The sequence below is a fragment of the Erythrolamprus reginae genome, chromosome 1 (genome assembly GCF_031021105.1).
Source record: "Erythrolamprus reginae isolate rEryReg1 chromosome 1, rEryReg1.hap1, whole genome shotgun sequence".
NCBI lineage: Eukaryota > Metazoa > Chordata > Lepidosauria > Squamata > Dipsadidae > Erythrolamprus > Erythrolamprus reginae.
This window is the reverse complement of record NC_091950.1, coordinates 45,005,609-45,030,638: the sequence shown is the minus strand read 5'-3', so window position 1 is coordinate 45,030,638 and position 25,030 is coordinate 45,005,609. Positions and strand designations below refer to the sequence as shown.

The following is a 25,030-nucleotide window of genomic DNA, read 5'->3' as shown; positions in this document are numbered from 1 at the left end:
AGGATAGTAACAAAGCAAATAAAGCCAATTCTGCCTTTCTCAAGTATTTTATTCTTCTTAATTGGAATTACAATACAATAGCAAATTCCTTGTACTTTCAATGATGTGTATGAGGGCACCTTTTGTTTGGAGAAGTAATCCCATAGGAACATAGCTCATTTAAAGTTTATCAAACTCAAATATAAACTCTTCAATATTTTAATTTGTCTACAATGTTGATGACTTAAGATGAGAAAATGATCCAGGGATAAAAAAAACAGCACAGGGAAAAAAACCAGGGGAAAAAACAGCACAAAAAAGAAAAAAGAAAACTACCACTACATACCCTTTAGAATATGTAGACTACATTTTAAAGGAAAATGTCAAAATTCAATGAGATGACTTCATTAAGTAAATTGGGGAAGGCTTCAGGCTCAAGTCTAAAATGCTTTTTTGCCCTTTTTGAAATTAAGAGAAATAAAAGATTAAAGTATGCCGTAGTCTACATTCAATTCTTTTTGTTGTCTGAAAATCATATCTAATTAAAAGATCGTAGTTGGTATAGAATAAACTGAGCAGACTTGGGATAAAAGTCAATTTTGACTGGCTTTGTGGCAAAGAAAAAATGTGTAAAAATTGAACCAATCAGATTGAATACTGCATATCAATTTGATTATAAATAAGGATTCTATCTAGCCTATTCATCCATTATGTTCATAAAACTTTATATAAAAGTCCCAGCTGACCAAGCTGGGCACTCAAAGTCAGTATCTATGAGATCATCTGATGATTACAAAAGATGGAATATTCTGATCTAATACGTAAAGGGATTGAATTGAAATCACAAATGAATTAATAATGCGTATTTGAGAAACTAATAGAAAGAAAGTGTAGGTCAGAAAATATGAATTGGAAATCATCTGCTGTAGAAATGTTTTTAATGCACATGGAAATAGAAATAATTTATTACATTGATAGTTACATGTTATGCTTTAGAATGCTTTTTGTAGAAGCTCCCATAATTTCTGAACATCTAGTCATTATATCCACGCTACAGTCCCTTGGAAAAATTAATCAAAATTCACTCTTCTGAATCCTCATATGCAGGTTCTATTTTTTCTCAGTCCCTCCTCCTCTGGATGTCACACTTTCATTGATAATGAAGACTCATAGTTGGCAAAACAACTGCACAAGAGTGCTGATTAAAGGTTCCAAATAGGCTTGGAAGTATTTGTATGCTGCTACTGGGTACTGCATATGCCTAGGCTCCATGCCATAGAATATTTTTTATCAATGACTTAGATGAGGGAGTTGAAGGATACTTATAAAGGTTGCAGATATTATGAAACTGGGAGGGACAGCTAACAAACTAACACAGCTGAAAAATTACTACTAGTTTGCAGTAGCACATTTGCAGACAATATCAAGCTGTAAGAATAGCCTACACCCCATAGGTTCAAGATCAGATTCATCTTGACAGACTTGAACACTGGACCCTATCCAACAAAATGAAATTGAGTGGTGAGAAAAGTAAGGATCTATACTTAGGGAAGAAAAACCAAATGCACAGTAGAGAATAGATGGCACTAATAAGTTTGAAAAGAATCTTGGGAGTCCTAGTGAACAATCCCTTAAATATGAGTCAGCAGCGAGTGCTGCAACCACCAAAAATCTAACACAATCCTAGGTTGTATAGATTAGATTAGATTAGATTTATTGGATTTTATATGCCGCCCCTCTCCGCAGAGAAGAGTAACAAAGATGATTAGGGGACTGGAGGATAAAATAGGCGTTGATTGCTTACCTGAACGCCTCTTCTCGTATGTTGAGCGGGTACAGCAGTTACGTGGGTTGCTCACTGTCCAATCAGCAGAGGACCGAGCCTAGTCTTTAAAAAGCCTGCTTGATCCGCCCCTTTCCTGGAATTCGCGAATCTGTAGACTTAGGCTCAAGTGTGGTGGCTCAATAGTGCTCAACTCTCATGATAGGGAAAAAGACAGGTTAAAGGAATAACCATAGTTAGAAAGGAAATAGGGAGGGAATTGACTGCTGTACCCACTCAATGTACGAGAAGAGGCCTTCAGGTAAGCAATCACTGCCTATTCTCCGTACTGGAAGAGCGGGTCCAGCAGTCACGTGGGACATACCCAATAGATGAATCCCTAGGGAGTGATTAGTTTGCTATCGTGAGAGATAACGGATTGGAGGACTCTTCTGCCAAAGGCAGCATCCGCTGAAGCGTAAGAGTCAATTTTGTAATGCCTTATGAAAGAGTTTGGAGAGGCCCAAGTGGCTGCTTTGCAGACTTCTTCCAATGGAGCTTGAGTTGCCCATGCGGCAGATGTGGCTGCACTTCTTGTGGAGTGTGCTGTGATACCTCTAGGCATGCTGAGGGAAGCTGACTCATAGGCGTTTGAGATAGTCCCTCGGATCCAACGACCTATTACAGTTGAAGATACCTTGGAACCCAGGGATCTGGGATGGTAGGCCACGAATAGGGCTTCAGACCTCCGAATGGGTCTCGTCCGTTGGATATAGATTCTCAGTGCTCTGGTGAGATCTAAGGTGTGCCATCTGACCGCAAGATGATGGTTCTGATTAGAACAAAATGAAGGCAACACAATGTCCTGGATCTGTGGAACATGGAACTAACCTTGGGTAGAAAGGTTGGATCCAGGCGCAGGACTATTCTGTCCGTATAGAACTGGCATAGATCCTGCCGAATGGAGAGGGCTGCCAATTCTGAGATGCGTCGGGCAGATGTTATCACCACCAGTAATGCTACATTATAAGATAGGTACCTGAAGGATTCTGACCTTAGGGGTTCGTATGGTGCCTGAGTGAGGGAATGGAGAATCCGCTGTAAGTCCCAGGACAGGTATATGTGGATCTTGGAAGGCCTGAGGTTTGAAATACCTCTTAGAAATTCTTGAATTTCTGGGAAAGAGCAGAGTGGTTGTCTGTGAGGCCCTGCTAAGACCAAAGATAAAGCGGCTAGCTGACGGCGAATGGTGCTGGATGAGAGACCTTGATGGAAACCTTTCACGAGGAAGGCTACGATTCTGTGAATGGGAATGCACAGGGGGGATAGATCTTCCTGTGAGCACCATTGGTGAAACTTGGACCAGGTATGGTCGTAGTTCCTGTTGGTGGAAACTCTTCTGGCTTTCAGGATTATTTCTATAGTGTCCGAATTGTAGCCTCGCAGATCTAGGTCGCGCCGGATAATAGCCAAGCTGTGAGGTGGAACCACTCCAGATCTGGATGGTGAGAGGCCCCCTGCTGCAACATATCCTCCAAAATGGGGAGTCGCCAGGGGTCCTGGACGGACAGACGTTGTAGGTCCGCGAACCAGGGCCGGCGTGGCCAGTGAGGGGCTATCAGAATCACCTGGGCCTTCTCGAGAATGATCTTGTGGATCACATCTGGGAGAATTGGAATTGGAGGGAAGGCATAAAGCAGCCCTCGAGGCCAAGGAATTCTGAGTGCATTTGTTGGCTCCACTCCCGGGGATGGAAACCTGGAGTAGAATTGAGGGAGTTGAGTGTTGGTCGTGGTCGCAAATAGTGTAGCGATGGGTGACCGAATCTGAGGCAAGTTTGCTGGATGAAGGCTCCACTCTCCTGAATCCAGAGTCAACCGGAAGAGCCAATCTGCCTGCACATTGAGAACTCCCGATATGTGGTCGGCCCATAAGGACTGTAGATGTCTCTCTGCCCAGAGACCCAGTTTCAGGGCTTCTTTCATCAGGACCTTGGACCTGGTGCCCCCTTGTTTGCAAATATGGCTCTTTGTAGCTATATTGTCCATGAGAATCAGGACATGTTGATTGATGATGTGTGGTTTGAATTGTTTGAGGGCTAACGACACAGCTCTCAATTCCAGCCAGTTGATAAGTCTGGAAACCTCCTCCGCTGCCCACGTATCAAGCCCTGAGCATGGGCTCCCCAGCCCGTTAAGCTGGCATCCGTGCTGATGGTAAATTGACACCTGAAGGGGAATCCCTTGTCCAGAGCGGGGGAGGTCCACCACGTAAGGGATCTTAAGACTGTGATCGGAAAGTGATGAGGCGTGCTGAGCTGCTGTTCCCCGATCTCTGGAATGGTAAGATGGCGTGAAGATGAGCCCATGGGATAATGCCAATGCAGGACACCATCTTTCCCAGTAGGGAAGACAGGGTGACGATGGAAGTCCTTTTCTGAGATCTTATCTGGGAGATAAGCTCCGTAATACTGATCTTTCTCTCAGTAGAGAGAAAGACCTGAGAGAGATCTGAATTTATGATATCCCCCAGATGTTGAATGGAAATAGACGGCTGGAGCTGGTTTTTTAAAAAATTAATGGAAAAACCATGATCCTGTAGAATAGACATGGCAATATTGAGGTCTGAACAGGTGCCTTCTTTAGAGGAACCGTGAATTAATATGTCATCCAAATAGCATAAAATATGAATGGGCGTGGCTCGGATATGAGCCGCCAGGGCGCTTAGGAGCTTAGTAAAGACTCGAGGAGCCGAGGACAGCCCAAAGGGCATAGCCCTATACTGATAGTGTTTGCCCTGGAAGGCAAAACGTAGGAATTGCCTGTGACCCTTAGCAATAGGTATGTGGAGATAGGCTTCCGTCAGATCCAAGGAAACCATAAAGTCTCCTGGGTGGATAGAGGTTAGGATGGATGACAAGGAATGCATCTTAAATTTCCTATATTTAATGAATTGGTTTAATCTTTTAAGGTCTAAGATGGCCCTCCATCCTCCCGATGTCTTAGGGACCATGAAGAGGATGGAGTGGAAGCCAAGACCTCTTTGGGAAGAAGGAACTGGTTGGATAGCCCTGATAGACAACAGATATTGAATAGCTTCCTCCATTCGGAGGCAAGATGGAGAAGATCTGGGGGATGGGCATGAAATGAAACGTTTGGGAGGCATGGAAATAAACTCCAATTGAAGTCCCCATTCCACAGTAGAAATAACCCAGGGGTCCTTACAGGAACGGTGCCAACCTAACGGCGCTAGGTGCCCCCCAATGGGAGTAGAATGGAGATCACTATCTGGGCTTTCTGGAAGCTCTGGTCAAGGAAGAACCTCTTTGAAAACGGGATCCTCTACCCCTGGGGTTTCTGCCAGCTTGTGAACGAAAACGAGGGGAATACTGACCTGAGTTTTTCTGGAACGCGAACCCTTGATCCTGTTGATGATTGGGACGTCGAAAGGGTTGAGTTTTGATGGCCTTCTTGTTGGTGGGCCCCAAAACTTTTTTTGTCAGCGGTTTCAGTGAGAAGGGGGTCCAAGAGGTCACCAAATAGAAGGTCGCGCTTCAAAGGACCCATGGCTAGCTGCCATTTTTGCCTCACTTCCGCCTGCCAAGGGCGGAGCCATAGAAGTCTTCTGGCTGTCATTGAGGCCGCTACTGACCTTACCGCAAATGTTGATGATTGCAAGGTAGCTTCCGCTACATATTGGGCTGCTGAAAAAATTTATTAAAATCCTGTTGGACCCATAGATCATCAGGGGGGATATGCTGCTGGAGCTGTTGAAGCCAAAAGAGAATAGCTCTAGAGAAGAAAGATGCTGCTGCTGCACTTTTAATAGCCCAGGTATCCGCGAAGAAACACCTTTTGAGCATTTGCTCTAAGTGCTTGTCTTCAGGCTTAAACACCTCCTCTGCTTCACCAGGCATAGCAGCTGCAGAGTGTAGAGTCTTTACTGATTCATCAGCTTTGGGACAGACAAGAAGATCTTCATAAGCTTATATAACTTCTTGTTTTTAGTTGTGGGATTTAAGCCGAAAGCCGGGTGGTTCCACTGCTTGAGCAGAGCATCTTTGAACAATTTGGGCATGGGGATGACTTCGTTGTCTTCCTGTTCCTCCATGAAGTATAGCAGATTTTCCTCCGGAGGATCTGTAGGAGGAACAGATTGTTTATCTTGACCAGCCAAGCTTGTGGCAACTCTTGCCTTGAATATAAGTGATTTGAAGAGTTGGAATGGAAAAATTGCAGCAGGAGTTGGAATCTTGCTCTGTGATTCCTCATCCTCTGACGGGCATTGGAAAGGGTCATCCTTGTCCTCTACGTCCATATCATCATTCTCATCCTGAGAGGAATCCGAGTCTTCATGAACTGGAATTCTGTAGGATGAGAAAGAACTCATGGGCCGAGGGGCGCGTGGAGGGGGATGAGAGTGAGAAGGCACATTGATAGCCGAGAGCTTGGCATCAATGGCTTGAGACAAGGCAGAATACATAGATTGAAGCCCTGGAGGAAGGTTAGTAATGGTAACAGGTAGAGAGGGAGATGCCCTGAAGGCCTGGGTTGGGTCTGGCTCGGAGGGATCTTCCATCTTAATGTCTGGCTCCTCTGGACCTAAGTCACATAAGTTAGGTTGGGGTCTGTTTAGGTTTGGCTCATCCAGAGAAAGCACAGGGACCCCAGAGGGAGGCAGTTTAGAAGCCTCTGGAGGGTTAGGGCTAACTTGCACTTGGGCCTGCAATTTTAAACGTTTAGCCGATTTCTCATGCATCCTTTGCAGAGCTTGGTCCCGTCTCTTCTCAGCCCTGGTGGGTCTAGCCATTATAGGGGCTCCCGAGGAAGAGGAGGAAGAGGCCTGGGGGATTGTATCAATTTCATCGGCAGTAGGCCTAACCTCTCTGGGACCTTTAGAAGTGCCTCTCTTGGGAAACGAAGTCATGGCCTGAACAAATTACAGGGACAAGACTTGAGCCAAAAATTGGTGGGTGAAGCTCTATAGGGCAACGTTCCCAAGAGGAAGGGGGGCCCTGCTCCTAGGACCAGGAGCGTCTGCAACTCAAAGTCAATCTGGTCGATACCAGAGTTCGTGCCAGTGAGTACAGAAGGGCAAGCTTTGCTAACCTTAACAAAAGTAAACCAAGGCACACTGGTTTGGAGGCCTAGCCAGGGAGAAAAGGCCTGAGGGTCTCATAGCTTACTCCAGGGTCAAGCGGAGGACTTACTGGCGCCAGGCAGGACATGCGTAGGCGATCTGCAAGTGCCGGAATTACTGGATGCTGAGGGCCTTCGCGCCAAATTAAACCGCTCCACTGTTTTTTTGAAACCAGAGGGAAGACTAAAGTCCAGGAGACAGCCAAGAGAACTTGCTAAAGTGTCCCACGCCGCAGGAGGAAAAAGAGCCCCTTTTCCACTGTTTTCTTAGCTTGCCAGTAAACCTCCTAGCCGATTAGATTTTGTTAAAAAAATACAGTGCAGCAGCAGCACGAGTAAGGTGATTTGGAAAAATGCAGCTATAGCCGCCCCGCGGCTTCTCCCTTGGCACCGAGCCCAGCTGGCGCGAAAACAAGGTAAGCTGTAAGTAAAAGGCAATCGCAAATTTTACTTATCTGAATTGAAGAAGAACGAAGGGAAAGTGTTTTTAGAGAGGAGTGAGCCACCACATGTCCTGCTGGATCGCAGGACCGAGCAAATTCTGGGGAAGGGGCGGATCCAGCAGGCTTTTTAAAGACTAGGCTCGGTCCTCTGCAGATTGGACAGCGAGCAACCCACGTGACCGCTGGACCCACTCTTCCAGTACAGAGAACATATGAAGAATGGTTGCAGGAATTGAGTATATCTATAATTTAATGGAAAAAAGCACTAGGGTGACAAATAGCAGTGTTTCAATATCTAAGTTGCTGAGCAAGAGGCAATTAACATATTTTACAAAGCATATGAAGGCAAAACAAGAAGCAATAGCAGGAAGCTAATCAAGGAAAGGGCCAATCTAAAAATAAGGAGAAATTTCCCGAATTGGAACAATTAATCAGTGCAACAGCTTGCCGTCAGAAGTTGTGGGTGCTCTATCACTGGAAGTTTTAAAGAAGAGATTGGACAAGCACTTGTCTCAAATGTTATAGGGTTTCCTGTTTGAAAAAGGTTTTGGATCAGAAAACTTTCAAGGTCCTTCCAATTCTGTTATTCTAAAGAGACCTGATATCTTGTTGACTGTAAATTAAATATGAGCCATCAGTTGGATCCAGGTCCCCCCACCCCAAAAAAAAGCTACCTTGATGCACTAGCAGAGACAGAGCCTAGATTGTGAGAGAGATTGGTTCTATTTATGTGTCCTGATTATGCCCTATTTGTACCAGTATGTTCAATTTAAAAAAGTGACAAAATAGGAATAAGTTATGAGAAAGGCTACTAAGATAGTGAAGAATATGGAAACTAAGCTCAATCCAAAACAATTATAGATTTCACAGGAAAATTGATTAAGGGAATTGTCTGAAGAACTTTCATACAGAATATGGAGGGTACTAATTCTCTATTAGCCAGAAGATAGCATTACAACTAATGCATTAAAACTGTGAGGATGGAGGTTTAAAGTCTTCAAAGAGCATCTGGATGGTCCAGGGGTCGACAAAGTTGTTCAGAATCTAGGAGCCAGCCAAAAAATTTAGGAGCCAGAATTTTTCTTAAGCAAACTTGGTTTTTAATTTAACAAAAAAACCATTACAAACGTTATAAACAACATTTTACTTTTAAAGATAATAAATATTATATTTTGATATTTTAGATTTTAGGCAACATTCTAGTGTTTTTCACTTTGCGTTTTGTGGCCATGAACATGCCTTGTGATTTTAGAGCTGAAGTACCAGTGGTCCACAGCCTTGGCAGGATCAAACGCCTTCACAGATGGCCCATTCATGGTGATCATAAACAAGTCACTTAAACTTTCTTCTTGCATCCTTGATCTGAATTTATTTTTGACCATGTTCATCAAACTAAATCCTCTTTCACAACATGAGGTTGAGACAGGGAGCACCGCTACAATCGACAACAGGTTTCCCAGAACTGGAAATCTCTCGGTGTTGGAGAGTGCCAAATCCAGAAGCTCACACAGTTTCTTTCCTTTTCCAAGGACCTTAAACTCATACCACTCATTGAGGAGTGAGTGAATGCATTGGTCATCACTTTCAGGTGGAGATAGCTGTTTACGAAAATGATGAGCCAATGCAGTAATCTCAACCACACCGTAGTCCGGTGTGGTTGAGATTACTGGCCCGAAGGGAAGGAGCGGTTCGGGTTCCCCGCGCGGCGGAAGGAGAGGCGCCAGAAGACTGACGGGTTTCCCGGCAGGCCAGTCCGGCCGGCCACCCATGCGAGCGCTTTTCGGCGACTGTTCCGGCCCGGGAGGTCCCACAGGACGCACGCCTTCGCCGGGGTTCAGTTGCATCAGGGGGGGAGGCTTGGGCAGCGAGAAGGGCAACGGCTGAGGGGAGGCCGCGGCAGCTGCCGAGTCTCCACCTGACATCGCTTTCACCCCCTCCCCCCCGGCGCAGGCCTGGCTCCGCCGAGCCGGCTCTGCTGTACTCCCGTCGGGATCCGAGGGGAGACCGTTAGTCAGAAACCGAAACAGAGAAGAAGGAAAGGGAGACCGGGCCGGGGACGCGGGTGAGGGGGGGAGGGGGGAGGAGGGGTTACTGGTCGGAAGTCACCGCGCACGCGGCCGGAGGAGGAATGAACAAAACCTCACGCCGGGAGGGGAGGGGCTTCCGCTTCTCTCCGAAGGCGGGTGAGCGGCCAAGATCGGAGCGTCTGTGTGCGGTGGGGGGGAGTGAAGGGGTTCGAGTAGGAGGCGGAATGGAGGCAAGGGGGGGAGGGAGAGACGCACGCAAGCGCAGGGGACGCTGGGAAAGCAGCTCGCTCCGAGGTTGATGGGCGGAGCTACGGAAGCCAAGATGTACCATTTCTGGGCGTAAACACAAGGCGGGAAAAATATACTGTATACCAGAGGTCCCCAACCTTTTTTGCACCAGGGACCGGCTTTAAGCTAGACCAGTTTTCCATGGCCCGGTGGGGGGGGGGGAGCTAGCTGTCAGCGGCGCCGTAAAAGGGGCGATCAAGAGAGGAATGGGTGAATGAATGGACGGAGGGTGGGAAGGAAGGAAGGAAAGAGGGAAGGGACAGGAACAAAAGAAGGGTGCAAAGGAAGCAAGGAAAGGTGTGAAAGGGGAGAGTAATAGAGGAAGGAGTGAAAGAAGGGAATGACGGAGGAAAGAAGGGAGGAAGGAAAAGGAAAGCAAGAAATGGAGGGAGGAAAGGAAGGAAAGAAAGAAAGAAAGGGGGAAGGGACAGGAACAGAGGAAGGAAGCAAGGAAACTTATGAAAGGGGAGAGTAAGGGAAGAAGGTAGGAAGGAGAAAGAAAAGAAGAAATAGAGGAAGGGAAGGTAAAAGAGAGAAAGAAAAAGAGCAAGAAAGAAAGCAAGAAAGAGAAAGAAAGAGGCAACTTCAAAGAAAGGCTCACTGAGCATCTCTCACTCTCTCTCTCTTTCTATCCCTCTTTCTTTCTTTCTCTTCCTTTCTCTCTCTCCTCTTCCTTTATCTCCTCTCTCTCTCCCTCTCTCTTTCTCTCCCCCCTCTCTCCCCCTTTCCCTCTCTCCCTCTCTTGCTATCTCTCCCCCCTCTCCCTCTCTCTTTCTCCCTCTCCCTCTCTTTCTCTCTCTCCCCCCCCTCTCTCTCTCTCCCCCTCTTTCTCTCTCTCTCCCCCTCTTTCTCTCTCTTCTTCTCACTTTCTCTCTCTTGTTTTCTTTCTGTCTCTTTTGCTTTCTCTCTCTCTCACTCTTTCTTGTTTTCTTTCTCACGCTCTTTCTCTCTCTTGTTCTCTCTCTTGCTATCTCTTTCTCTCCCCCCCTTCTCACTCTCTCTTTCTCACTTTCTCTCTATCTTGCTGTCTGTTGCTCTCACTCACTCTCGTTCTCTCTCCGTTCTTCTCAGCGATGACGCGCGCACGCCCTGCCCGCCTCACCTTTGCGAGAGCACTTTCGCCCCGGGCTCTCAGCAAGGGGGTTTGCAGGAGAGGCGGGGCCGGCGAAGGTGATATTGAATGTCGGGGGAGAACGGGCAGTTGCACGCGCTCCCTATCTCCCTGCTAGCCCACTCGGAATATTCAAAATAAGAAAAGCCTTCGCCGGCAAAGGTTTTTCTTATTTTGAATATTCCGAGTGGGCTAGCAGGGAGATAGGAAGCGCGTGCAACCGCCCGTTCTCCCCCGACATTCAATATCACCTTCGCCGGCCTCCGCTGAGGAAAGCCTTTGCCGGCATTTCCTCTCGCCGTCAAGGAGGCGCAGCGGCGGGCGGAGAGAGGGAAGGGGGGGGCAGCGGCGTCCCTCCTGGCCTTGGCGGGCCGCCCAACCCTCCCCACCTCCTGCAAACGCGGCGGGCGGCGGGGGGAGAGCGAGGAGCCGGTTCCGGCGGGCGCGGGGCTTGGCTGGCTGGCGGGGGGAGCGCCGCTGGTGGTGCGGAAAGGCCGAGGGGGCCCTGGCGCCGCGGACCGGCTGAAAAGCCCCAACGGCCCGGTCCCGGTCCGCGGACCGGCGGTTGGGGACCTCTGCTGTATACATACAGTACAGCAGGCAACATTTTCTAGGCGCCAGACAACATTTTCTAGGCGCCACTGGCGACCAGGCGCCTGGGTTTGTCGATACCTGGGATGGTCATCTGCCAGTTTCTCTAATAATGCAGTACTGATCAGAGGTCAGATTAGATGACATGCAAGCTTCACTTCCAACTTTATGGTTTTATCTTTGTTGACTGCTCATTAACTGACTCTCTATTGACACAATGGAAAGACTGATCACTATGACTATATGATCCAGGTTTAATATTGCACTTAAAATGGAGTCTTTCACATGTATTATAACACTTTTTAAATGTCTGTGCATTAAAGCAAACAAATGAATAATGTATGTGAAGACAACTTTCTTCCCAAGTAGACATAACAAGACCGAATGCACATTTTAATCCACAATGGGATCAAGGGAGTAGACTACAGTTGAAAGCAATGAGAAGGGGAAACTGAATAAATTTGAGTAATAAAAAATGAGAGGATCAAGAATGACTGACATGCTGACTGAATACAAAATGAATGACCAACACAACTGTGAGGATATTTGGTCACACAGAGAAAATGAATGAGAAATGAACTATGTAACAAATACATATAAAAGAACAGCAACAGTAGAAAGATTTAAAAAGTTCAGTACAGTACAGTACACGTGGATGGACATTTTGAAAAAGAATAGTGGGAATGTTAAAGTTTAGAACAGTAGCTCTCAAATTATATATATATATATATATATATATATATATATATATATATATATATATATATATATATAGTATAATAACTTTCCATGTTAGATGGGTAAATTGAGATTGAGATTGGCTCTGATAGATTAGAATTTTCCCAAATGCTTCAAATGCTATTACTACTGGGATGGCACACAATTATACAGTTTGAAATATAATTATTAAGAATCTGGAAACTGAAGGTTTGAACTGATACACTAAGTAACAATTAAGGAGACTTAATTCAGTGAAAAAGAAAACTTTTTCAAAAGTTTCAGAAGTCACTGAAAGATAAAGTAATAACTCATTCTCTTTAAAAGGCATCCATCTAAGAAAATCAAGGATGATTCTTGAGTTATATTTCAAGAGCCGTAATGGTGCAGTGATTACAATCAGTTCTATAGTGAACTCACTGCTCACTCCAGCAGTTCGATCCTCACTCAAGGTTGACTCAGCCTTCCATCCTTCTGAGGTCAGTAAAATGAGGACACAGATTGCAGGGGGCAATCTGCTGACTCTGTAAACTGCTTAGAGAAGGCTGTAAAGCACTGTGAAGTGGTCTATAAGTCTAAATGCTATTGCTATTTGTATTGGATCAAGACGGTATGAATAATAAACATGGACCTGAATGAAGGAAATGAATACAAGTAAATGAGGACAGCAGGACATGGACGGTCGACATGCTTGTGCGCTAATGCATGCCCCCTTTACGGACCTCTTAGGAATGTGGTGAGGTCCAAGGGAGACAGTTTATGATTGAAGCTGGGAAGGATGTAACAACAGAGTTGGGTAGAGCAGTCTAGGCTTTGACCATTCTGTTGCTGAAGTCTTATTTTCTGCAATCGAGTTTGGAGCGATTTATCTTGAGACGGTTTGCCTGTGTATTATTGAGGTTGAAGCTGAAGAAGTTGTTGACAGATAAGACGTTGTAGCAGACAATTTTGTGTACTATGCTTATATTAGACCACAGGTGGTGTAGTTCCAGATTGTCCAAGCCCAAAATTTCAAGCCTGCTGGCATAAGGGATTCTATTGTGAGTAGAGAAGTGGAGTACTCTTCTTGAGAAATATCTCTGGACCCTCTCAATTGTATTGATGTCTGATATACAGTATGGATTCCAGGCAGACAAGCTGTATTCAAGAATTGGTGTGGAAAAGGTTTTGTATACCCTAGTTAGTAATACAATGTTACCAGAGAAGAAACTACACAAAATTAGATTAACAATTCTTAGTGCTTTTTTGGCAATGCAATGAGCTTTCACTGTCATAGAGACCATAATGCAATGCCTGGAATTGACAGGGCTCTTAATACATACATACAACCGAAAGTATAGATCCAAAGTGTGCATGTGACACTTTTGCCATAATAAAAAAGAACCAACTATGGAACAGATATGGAACTATTAACATCATCTTCAAAGGAATAACAGGGAAGAAAAAAACAGCTAACATGCTAATCCTTTCTGGATATTTGCAACAGCAAAAGGAGTGGTGGAAATTAGAAACAAATGTTTATCATAACATTATCCATACCAACCAAGTGATCCACTACCCAGATAACAACCCAACACAATTTGGATAACATAAACACACTGCAGTAATCCTGAACAGTAGAAAAAGGAAAAATAGTTTCTATATAATATTTTCCACATTTCCATCAAAATGGATATCCATGAAACTTTGTGAAGAAGTGCCTAACTATTGAGCCCAATACAGCACAACCAATACAAGCTGTGAAAATGATAACACTCCTAGACATCAAAAATACTTCGGAAACCATCCACGGACTATTACAACCGCATGGCATCACCATAGCACACAAACCAACTAAGTCTCCAAAACATCCCAAGTAAAGCAAAAGACCCGGCAAGCCAGGAAGAAAAAAGAACAAGGAGTCATCTACAAAATAGAGTGTAAGGATTGCAACAGCCATTATATAGGACAAACATAGAAAAGATTAGCAGATTAGCAAAGTGCACCCATGAACACCAACTAGCAATTGGAAGACATGATGAAAAAAACCTCAATTTCACAATACACGCACATACCATATTTTTCGGTGTATAAGACGCACCCTATATATTGAATGTTGCCCTGCCCAGCCATCTCCATGCTTTGGTTCTTGCCTACCAACAATTTGCCTCCTTGTAGCAAACAGAATGCCTAATTAGCACAAGCAATTAATTATCCACTTCCCAAACATCAGCTGATTCAGGCTGCACATAGGCAGCAATAGGCTATGGCAATCCCTGCTGCCTGAAACTATTAGCTGATTGTGCTAAATCTGAAAGTGAAACTAAAACTGCAAGGAGGCAAATTGCTGAGGCATAGAGGCAGATTTTTATTTTCTTGTGCTAATCAGGCTGTGCTGAAACTAGCTGGCTGTCATTTGCTGCAAGGAAGTAAGTCAATCACTATAATTGCCTATAGAATATTCAAAGTATTAGACCTATTTTTAAAGACTACTTTATTATTGTTGTAGATAACTTAACAAAATGAAACTTTTTAAAATAAATACTTGATGTCAAGATTTTAGATAGCAGAGAATAACCATACTTCCAGAAAGCTGTATCAATTTTAACAGCATCTGTAGAAGTATAGTCTGAAATGTAACAATGTCCTGGTGTATTAAGTATTAAGATAAGGCAGGATGCTGACTTAATTGTGCTTGGAATAGATCTATTTAAATAATTGGATGGAGTTAGTATGACTATATTTTAAGATTAAGATTTATTAGATTTGTATGCTGCCCCTCTCCGAAGACTCGGAGCGACTCACAACAACAACAATAGAATACAAATCCAATAGAGTTAAAAAACCTTCTGGCATTGATGTATAGCCATAATGTATATTTTTCCAATTCTTTGCTATTTCTATGGCTCAGGCACACATGCACAGAAATACACAGTGAACAGCGTACATCATCTGTACTGTTTGCTGTTAGGAAGGCAGAATTTTCCCCCTTGTTTTCCTCCCCCAAAACTAAGGTGCATCTTATACTCCGAAAAATACAGTATTTAACCATATTTTCAACAGGATTAGACATAGGGTTAGTTCAGAGAGAACCAAGGACCTCTTCAACCCTGAGCTACAAATATTTTCTTTTAATGTATTCCTTTGCTTACAATTTTTAATCTTTATCCAGCTCTTCATATAAGCAGCTACAGTAAGCCAAATATTAAATCAATTTATTAGTATAGAATTTTAAAAAACCAACAAAATATAACTGGATAATATACAAGAAACTTGTGGAAGAAAATTAATAGTATTCTATTTTGTCCAACCAATGACTTCAAGTTTCAAGAAATGTTTAGATATTTTTGTTTAATTATTTATTTTCATCAAGCATGCTTTAGAAAACAGATACAAGTATAAACATGACTATGAATACATGAGATGGATACAAATAAAAGGAAACATTAGGACAGGAATGGTAGGCATGATGGTGCGCTTATGCATGCCCCTTAATATATGCTTTTTATTCCTTAAAATACTGAATTAATTTAACAAGAACAATAGAAAAACATTCAATGTTTATTGGATCACAGAATGTTTAAAAATAGTTAGCTATCATTCTTTTAATGCTGGAAATGTAATTCACAGTAAATGACAAAATTCTGACCACTGCATTGTCGACTACCTTAGACTGCTCTTGAAGTACCAGGCCCAGCACTGAGCACTGAATTTTAAAAGTTACAGAGAAGCTGCATTTAGAAGAGAACCACAAACCTGATAAAGCATTTGGAAATTAAGCTCAGAGGAACAGTGAAAGGAATGGAAATATTTAAGTTACAAAAGAAAAGACTGAAAGGAGAACAAATGCAGGCAGTCTTTGCTTAACACCCATTTTTTCAGTGATTGTTTGACATTAAGATATGAAGGGGCATATGAATTGTCCCTGAAGTTCTGGCTCTTATATTACTCCTGCTATCACATAAACCAAATTCAGGCCACCTGCATTTATGTCTGTCTGTCTGTCTACCAGCTGCTGTCAGCTGCCCCTGCCACCAACATCAAATGCCATTGTTGTATCAGCTTGGGCCTTCTTTATGCCACCTTTTACACATGCTGCCAAAGCTGTTCTCATACTCTGAAGATGGCCTCTATTCACACCCCAGTCAAAGCTTTTTCATTTCAGAAGAACCTGGTTATAAGAGTCCTAGTTTGACACCAGCACAGCTGCCTGGGTCTTCTTCTGCATATTTCCCCTTTTCAAGAATTATTTAAAAAAATAATAATTGTTTTGTCAGAAGTAGCATAAGTTTACATGGACATAAATATCATTGATAATCTTACTATCCTTAAATAGTTAAGATGCAACAATTCTTAACCTTGTGTTCTCTTAAATGTTTTCCTGAGCATGGAATTTTATCATGAGAAATAGTTTGTCTTTATTTACTCCAAAAAGCAGCTGTTTATAAACAATAAAAAAAATTAACAATAGCATTTCATGAAAAGATAATATGAACATTGTTTGAATGTTTAGACAGAATGTTCAGAGTGATCATTCATTTTGTTAGAGGGGCCAATAATTTCTGTTGTCTACATACTGTTCTCTCCCTTTCTTTTCTCTCTTCTTAATTTATTAACTGCCTCTCTTCAAGTTCTCTTGGCTTCTGCCCAAACCTTTTTTATTTGTCTTGTAGAATATAAGTAAACTACCATTTCATTAGCAAGACAATGACTAAAGAGGCTGTTGGAGGTAACAAGGCTTGTATCATGCTGCTGGTTGGAACTAGGTGAGGCAAGTCTCTTAGACAACAATTCCTCAGTGCCAACAATGACACAACAAAAATTTGAGGACTCCTTGCAGAAAGAATTTTTTATCACTCTCCCCAAGAGATGAAGAATCACCGAATAGAGTAGAAAGCTTAGATGAGGGAGTTATAATGGCATTATAATTTGGGGGGGGGGGGGAGTGTGCTCCCAAATATAGCTTGAAAACAAGAATAATGGTGATCTTGTTTTAAAAAAACCTACCAATTTTACAGTTTAGTAAGAGCCGTTTAGTTGTATAGCTTATACTACATGGCATCCAAATAACTTTACAAGTTCTGAGTTGCATAACCCATGTGTGAATCACAGACACCTAGCCATTTTCCTGCTAGAAGTCATTTTCTTTCTAAATAAATATTTCCAGAATATGTAAGTTAGATGGTAATAATTTATTTATTTTATTTGTTTTGTCAAGTACATATTGGAGGTATGTAAAGATATAATGTTCATATACATGATACTAGTAAGAAGAGAAGAAAAAGAAAAAAATATGAAGAAACATTAGATATAATAATATTCATATGCATGGTACTAGTAAAAAAACCCAAAAGCATTAGGACAGGGGACAAAAGGCACGCTGGTGCATTTATGCACACCCCTTACTGACTTCTTAGGAATCGGGAGAGGTCAACAGTGGATAGTCTAAGGGTAAAATTTTGGGGGTTAGGAGATGATACTACAGAGTCAGGTAGTGAATTCCATGCATCAACTACTCAGTTACTAAAATTGTATTTCCTGCAGTTAAGTTTGGAGCAGTTAACATTAAGTTTGTATCTGTTATGTGTTCGTGTGTTGTTGTGTTGTGAAGATAGGAAGGACCTTGTAACATATGATTTTATGGGCTATGCTTAGATCGTGTTTAAGGCAATGTAGTTCTAAGCTTTCTAAACCTAGGATTGCTAATCTAGTTTCGTAGGGTATTCTGTTGCGAGTGGAGGAGTAAAGGGCTCTTCTGGTAAAGTATCTCTGGACATTTTCTAGAGTGTTTATATCCAAAATGTGGTGTGGGTTCCAGACTGATGAGCTGTATTCAAGGATTGATCTGGTGAAAGTTTTGTATGCTCTGGTTAGTAGTGTAAGATTGCCGGAGCAGAAGATGTGTAGGATTAAGTTAACAACTCTTGAAGCTTTTTGGGTGATGTTGTGGCAGTGGGCTTTGGCACTTAGGTCATTTGATATGAGTATTCCAAGGTCTTTTACAGAGTGAGGGTTGTCTGTAAGGTCTTCCTTATTCACCTTGTATTTGGTGTTCTGATTCTTTTTGCCAATCTGTAGGACAGAGCATTTGTTGGTTAATATTTGGAGTTGCCAGATGTTTGACCATTCGAACACAAAGTCAAGGTCTTTCTGGAGAGTAACTGTGTTATGAGTGGTGTTGAAAAGTTTTACATCATTGGCGAAGAGAACACAATTGCTTGTAATGTGATCACAAAGGTGTTTTGCGAGAGGAACGAGCCACATGTCCTGCTGGATCGCAGGACCGAGCGAATTCTGGGGAAGGGGCGGATCCAGCAGGCTTTTTAAAGACAAGGCTCGGTTCTCGACGGATTGGACAGCGAGTAACCCATGTGACTGCTGGACCCGCTCTCTCAGTACGGAGAACTGGCCAGGCCTTCGTGCCGCTCTCAAATTTCCTGGGAATTTTTTCCGGGCTCGGATTCTTAAGTAGAAAATGGTTCTTAAGAAGAGGCAAAAAAAATCTTGAGTATCCGGTTCTTATCTAGAAAAGTTCTTAAGTAGGGGCGTTCTTAAGTAGAGGTACCACTGTATTTGGTGTTGCTATTTTTCAACACTCAAACCAAACGTTTTTTTCACTGCTGCCAGATAGCAATGTCCTCGCACTCTAGTTTGCCAAGATCACTCCATTCTCTCAGAAAGTGGAAACGAGATCTGTTGGAAGAGTGCTAGCAAATAGTAACATGAAAGGGATTCAGCTTTTCTTCACCTAGACTTTATCATTCTAAATCAGACATAATTGGAGTAATATTGCATTTAGGACTACAGTAATCCCTCGCTATTTCGCAGTTCATCTTTTGCTGATTCGATACTTCACGGGTTTTCAAAGGGGGCTTAAATCCATTGAAAATTTTAAATCCATTAAAAATTCATAAAATTCTTCTACAGTACTACTGTACTCCATTAAAGAAACTGGTAGGATATCACATGTAGTTCCAGCTGAGAAACATAGAATGACTGTTTAATGCAAAAGGTGGGTTTTAAAAGTCCAAATACTTGTTAAATACATAGAAAAATATCTTTCCTCTACTTCACGGAAATTCGTTTTTCACGAGTGGTCTTGGAACGCATCACCCGCGAAAAACAAGGGATTACTGAAATCTATTACAATTACATGGATTTGAAACTAACTTATGCAAGCTCCAATAAAGTCAGTGGGTTCCCACATGCATACAGGGCAAACATGAAGTACAGTAATCCCTCACCTATCGCGGGAGTTACGTTCCAGACCTTGCCGCGATAGGTGAAATCCGCGATGGGGAATTTATCCTCCTTCCCACCAGCTCCGGATGCCTGGAGGTGAGCAACGGCCGGCTAACCTTTCCCCCCCACTACTACTTACTCTGTTCTTTGCAGCAGTTCGGCCAAATGTTGTGTTTTTTGCCTTGCCCCGGCTGTAAAGTCCCTGGTGAGCTGCCCCGGCTGTTTCTTTTTTTCTCTCTCTCTCTTCCGCCCTCGAGCACTTCCTCTTCCGCCCTCGAGCCCAGTCTGGAAATCCCCGCCGCGTCACATTCCTTTCTTTTTTTTCCTTTCGGCACTGGCGAGGGGGATTGAACGAGGGGACGGGCCTCCGCCGGAGCTCAGTCCCCGCCCCGCTCATCATTTGGGAGTCCCGTTGGGGGATTCTAGCGCTTGTTTGTGTGGCAAAATCATTCAAATGAAGCTGACTTCAAAACCCGCGATGAAGTGAAGCCGCGGCAGGTGAAGCGCGATATAGCGAGGGACTACTGTATACTCAACTGAAGCATGTATTCTGAATTCTCCACAGGCTTCCCCATCACCACAAAAAACATTAATATGCTTAACAGGAAATAAACCTATAGGGACAGAGTGGGAAGAGCAACTGAATCTTTCCCTCTACTTCATCTATTGTCACTTTCCCCAAAGATTAGCAACTTAGGAAACATATTGTAGAATAATAATACAGACAGTATTGAATGACATTAAACATTTTTTAAGAGGTACAATGTATTATCCATGCAATATTACTTTGGGGCAATATGCATGTAGTTCTCAATTTGAATCTGTTTCTCTTACAAACCTATGTCCCTTCTAAATTCCTTTGACTTCTCAGCAGTATTCCATATCACCAGGGTGGATAAAATTGATTAAAAATAAATAAATAATATTTTTTTTTAAATGATTTTTTTAATTTTTATCCAATTTATTTTAATAAAACACTTCTGGAGTAAAAAAAAATCTATCTAAAGATAGTTTTCTATTTAATATCCATTAATAATTTAATTTATTCAGCAAATGGAGCTTAGTTGTGTAGCATGAGGCTGTATATGAGGACCTGGATTGTGGGGGCAATATGCTGGCTCTGTTAAAAAGTGCTATTGCTAATATGTTGTAAGCCGCCCTGAGTCTAAGGAGAAGGGCGGCATAAAAATCGAAAAAATAAATAAATATTCTGCAATATTTACATTTTTGGTAGACTCATTCATTGAATCCAAGCTCTGCAAGCTAAATAGGAAACCTTTATTTTGTTTGCAGACAATATTATTAGATTCTGACTACCAGCAAGAATAAATGCTTGCATTTAAAGAGCACCTGTCATTTTAGATTCATCATGGCACTGCCTATTAGCAGGCATTCACTTACCTGCTGCCTGCCACATCCCCCACCTTGTTGTGTCACTGCCACATCACCAGCCTTCCTATTAAAGGGTGACAGTTGGTGAGTCAACAGCAGGTAGAGGAGCCACTGCGGCCAGAGATGACAGCTGCTCTTTAAAAATTATGATTTAAATCGACTTGATTTAAATCAAATCTACCCTGTATATCACTAACCTTGGTATTCCTCGACTGCCAACAAGAATTGATGAAGGAAATGAATTGCAATGCTCCTTAGGGGGCAGTTTCAGTCAGTGGTTATAGGAGAAGACAACCTTGTGGCAATACATTTAATAATTACTATAGGACTTAATATATTTTCCTTGTTGATTAACACTAAGTTGCTGGAAAAGCTTATCTGATCATTTGAATGAGAATCATCGGCATGCTTACCACCTCAGGGCATACATACAGGTGATATTGGAAGTTTTGCCCTAGTACCTAGGGCAGTGATGGCGAACTTATTTTCCTTGGGTGCCAAAAAAGCATGCACATGCATTATTGCACACACCCATAATTCAATGCCTGGGGAGGGTGAAAATAGCTTTTCCCACCCCCAGAAGCCCTCTGGAGGCCAGAAAGGCCTATTTCCCAACTTCTGGTGGGTCCAGTATGCTCTTACTTCGCCCTCCCCAGGCTCCAAAGGCTTTCCTGGAACCAGGAGAGGGTAAAAATGCCCTCCCCCTCTCCCCAGGAGACTCTCTAGAAGCCAAAAATGCCCTCCCAGAGTCGCTGTACGAGACAAAAATCAGCTGGCAAGCACACAAATGCACATTGGAGCTGAGCTAGGGCAACGGCTCGCATGCCAGCAGATATGGTTCTACATGCCACCTGTGGCACCCGTGCCATAGGTTTGCTATCACTGGCCTAAGGGCTACTAAAATCTAGGTAGAATTAAACTGTAATTAAAGTCAAGAAAGATGTGATTACTTCCTGTCCAATGAGGAATTAAATTCCACATGTTGTTTCTTGAACAGAAGACACTATTCTTTAGGAAGCCACAACGGTAATTTGGGGGTCCTACTGGTTTTATGCTTCTTGTTCAAATGAGGTAGAAACTGGTCAAAGGGCTTTTGTTCAACTCTGGCAAGTGCACCAGTTGTGGATCTCCAGTTATAAATGGAACATTACATTTGTAGGCTTTTGAGATGTAAAAAGCTCTATGTGACTTGTAATCAACATGTCTCTAGGAGTCTTTTTCCCCAGACCCATGTATTGCAATCAAATAAGGACAGGTTCTTAAATGGCTGGCATTTTCCAGAGATTAAAGAGGGTGAGGTGGGAGGTAATGCCTTTCTATAATGGTACCAATATGTGAAAAAGTCTTCCTTTACATATTAGACACACAGAGACACACACACACACAGAGGTGAAATCTGTAAGAAAGTAATGAAGAAGTCGGAATTATTACAAAGAGACTTTAGTAGGCATCCTGATATATTTGTATGCATTTTGACAGAGATTTTAGTAATCACTGTTTTTTTAGCATTTTAATATACAAATTAGAAATTAAGAGATCAGTACATGTTAAAGTTTACTGTAAACAGACTAGATGTACATTACTATTTTAACTGTTGTGGGTTCATGTGGATTCAGTCAGTGGTGGGATTCAATTTTTATAACATCCAATTCTGTGGGTGTGGCTTATTTGGCGGCATGTCTTGGTGGTCATGTAACTGAGTGGGCAGAGTGCTGAAAAAAGTGAATTATGATTAGTCCTCGCATTGACGATCATCTTCACATTTATGCCTGTTGCAGCATTCTTAACAACTGTATCACCCATTACACAACTGAGTGCTTCTCTTAACCACGGCGACAAGGCAGGGTGCAAGACATAAAATGTGAGGACAGTCATATAAGTGTGAGGACCAGGCAAAAATCACTTTTTCAGCTCTCTGAGTATGTGCACTCTGCATGGCCAGGTGTCAAGTGAGACTGGATGGTCATGGCCAACTCGACATCATTCATGTCGAGAGGCACTTCTCCTCGCCTGGCCTCTCATGACTGTGGGGATGTGTAAAAAAAGTCCCTTTTTTCAGTGCCATTGTAACTTTGAATGGTCACTAAATGAACTGTTGTAAATTGTACCGATTAACTGTACAAAAATACAAAAAGCTTTGCTTGCAAAAAGCTTCCCTAACTACCAAACATTAGATAAGAAATACCTGCAAGCTGAAGTTACAAATCAGGCAGGGCACCAGAGCATCTTGAGGAATTAAAATAGTCAAAATGCAATGATAACTATCAGCAGCCAACTTTGCTTATAAAGTGAAACCCTTTAGCAGAGAGGTCATTTAAGCTCTCCAGAAAGACCACAGCCAGAAGAACCAATCATTAGATCCACTTGCACCATTTAAAGATACCAGCTGGTCTCACTTCTAAAATATCCCAAGGAAATTTTCCAGATTTAAGGAAAGATCACATACTCCCCAGAAAGGCAGTAAAGAAATCAGTGCCAAACTTGTATCCTGCCTCTTGGAAGTACATCCCAAAAGGACAGTGCCAAGAACCACTAAAGGCAGTGAAGGAAGATGCCCTCCCTAGATAGAAAAAGCATTTGAAATAACCCTAACCAGAATGAAGCAAAGGTGAAAACACAGTAGCTATTGCTTCTTAAAGCAATTATCAGAACAAACAGACACAGGAACTAACCAGATTTCTAAAGCTGCTTCTTTTCAGGAACAGAGATTAACATTTTTCTTTAAAAGCAAAGCTGAATAGAGAAAATTATCCCATCAATAAGCAAAGGATTAAACATTACCAAGCACAGAATTAAACTTCACCAAAAACCAGTCTTAGACCAAAAATCAGAAAAGGATGTAAACTCACGTTTGAATTTCAATCTTTCTAGCTAGCCAAGAAGCCTTGCTGAATCATCTTGGCTTCTTGTCATTAAAAGCTTCTTTCTGGCAGCTCTGTGCTGGAAGCACTCCAGTGGGGGAGTATTTCTCCCAACAGCAGTATAAAAAGCGTAAAACCACCCTTCCCCTCTAAGAAAGTCAAGCAAAGAAAAAAAAAGTACAGTAAAGAAAAAAACAACAACTCCAGAGACAGTAAGTCTAGGTGTACTGTCAAGAACGTAATAAGGGTTAACAGATTAGGCTACAGCAGTGATGGCAAACCTTTTTTGGTTCGCATGCCAAAAGGTGGGGAGCATGGGGCACTGCACCCATGAATGCTCACACCCATAATTCCATGCAGACCCCCCCATGCATACGCATGTGACCCCCCACTCCCAGCATACAACGACATACACATTTTTTGCTCTCTTCAGTTTCACAGCCTTTTTAGGAGCCTGGGGAGGGCTTCCGTCGACGAAACAATGTCATTTGAAGGGACCCAGGGGATGAGTCTTCTCTGTGGTGGCCCAGACCCTCTGGAATCGACTCCCCCCCGGAGATTAGGACTGCCCCCATCCTCCTTGCCTTTCGTAAACTCCTCAAAACCCACCTCTGTCATCAGGCATGGGGAAATTGATTCCCCTGGGACGTTCCCGCTTTGTGTATGGTATGTATGTGATGCATGATTGTCTTTTATATTAAGAGTTTTAAAGTGTTTTTAAGTATTGGATTTGTACTGTTTCTTGTTGTGAGCCACTCCAGGTCTACGGAGAAAGGCGGCATACAAATCTAATAAATAGATAAAAATGGCTTTCTTCCCTGGAGGGCCTCCAGAGGCTAGAAATGGTCTAATTCAAGTTGGGAAATGGGCCATTTCTGGCCTCCAGAGGGCCTCTGAGGGGGGAGGCTGTTTTTGCCCCCCCCCCCCCCCCCCAGGCTCCTTGAAAGGCTCTGGAGCTTAGGAAGAAAAATGGGTCTTCCCCATCCCCTCCAGAGTCTGAAAATGGGCTGTTCCCTGAGTGGGTCCAGAAGGCCTGAAAATCAGTTGGCCGCCACACACATCTGCGTGGTCCTGAGCTTGCATGCCCACTGATATGCTTCTGTGTGCCACTTATGGCACAAGTGCCACAGGTTCGCCATCATGGGGCTAGAGAAACAACACTAGAATGTTATAATTCCTTATAGGATTCACACTATAAAGTGGAAAAAAAACAAAAGGAGATTTCTTCTAACAACAGGTTCTACGAACTACTTAGAAAGTTAACCAGTTTTAGAAAACATGTTAGAACCCTAGAATCCCACCTCTGAATTCAGTTCATGTAACTGTAATAGGTAAGAGGGTTCCCCCCTCCCAAAAATATCAAAAGTCTATAGTTTTAAGACCTTTAAAAAGGAAGAATTTGACTCAAAAACTATACAACTACTAATGTGGTTTCTTTGGTGGTTTTTTTTTAGTATGCTTTGCAGGATTTTGTTTATAAAACATTTTGTGGTTTCCTGT

The 25,030-nt window shown here is 42.8% G+C and overlaps 1 protein-coding gene across 1 annotated transcript in view; it reads right to left on the bottom strand.

Moving 5' to 3' along the window:
- Window positions 1-25,030, bottom strand: part of JAG2 (jagged canonical Notch ligand 2) — a 98,886-nt gene that overhangs the window by 58,572 nt on the left and 15,284 nt on the right. The window lies entirely within an intron of this gene.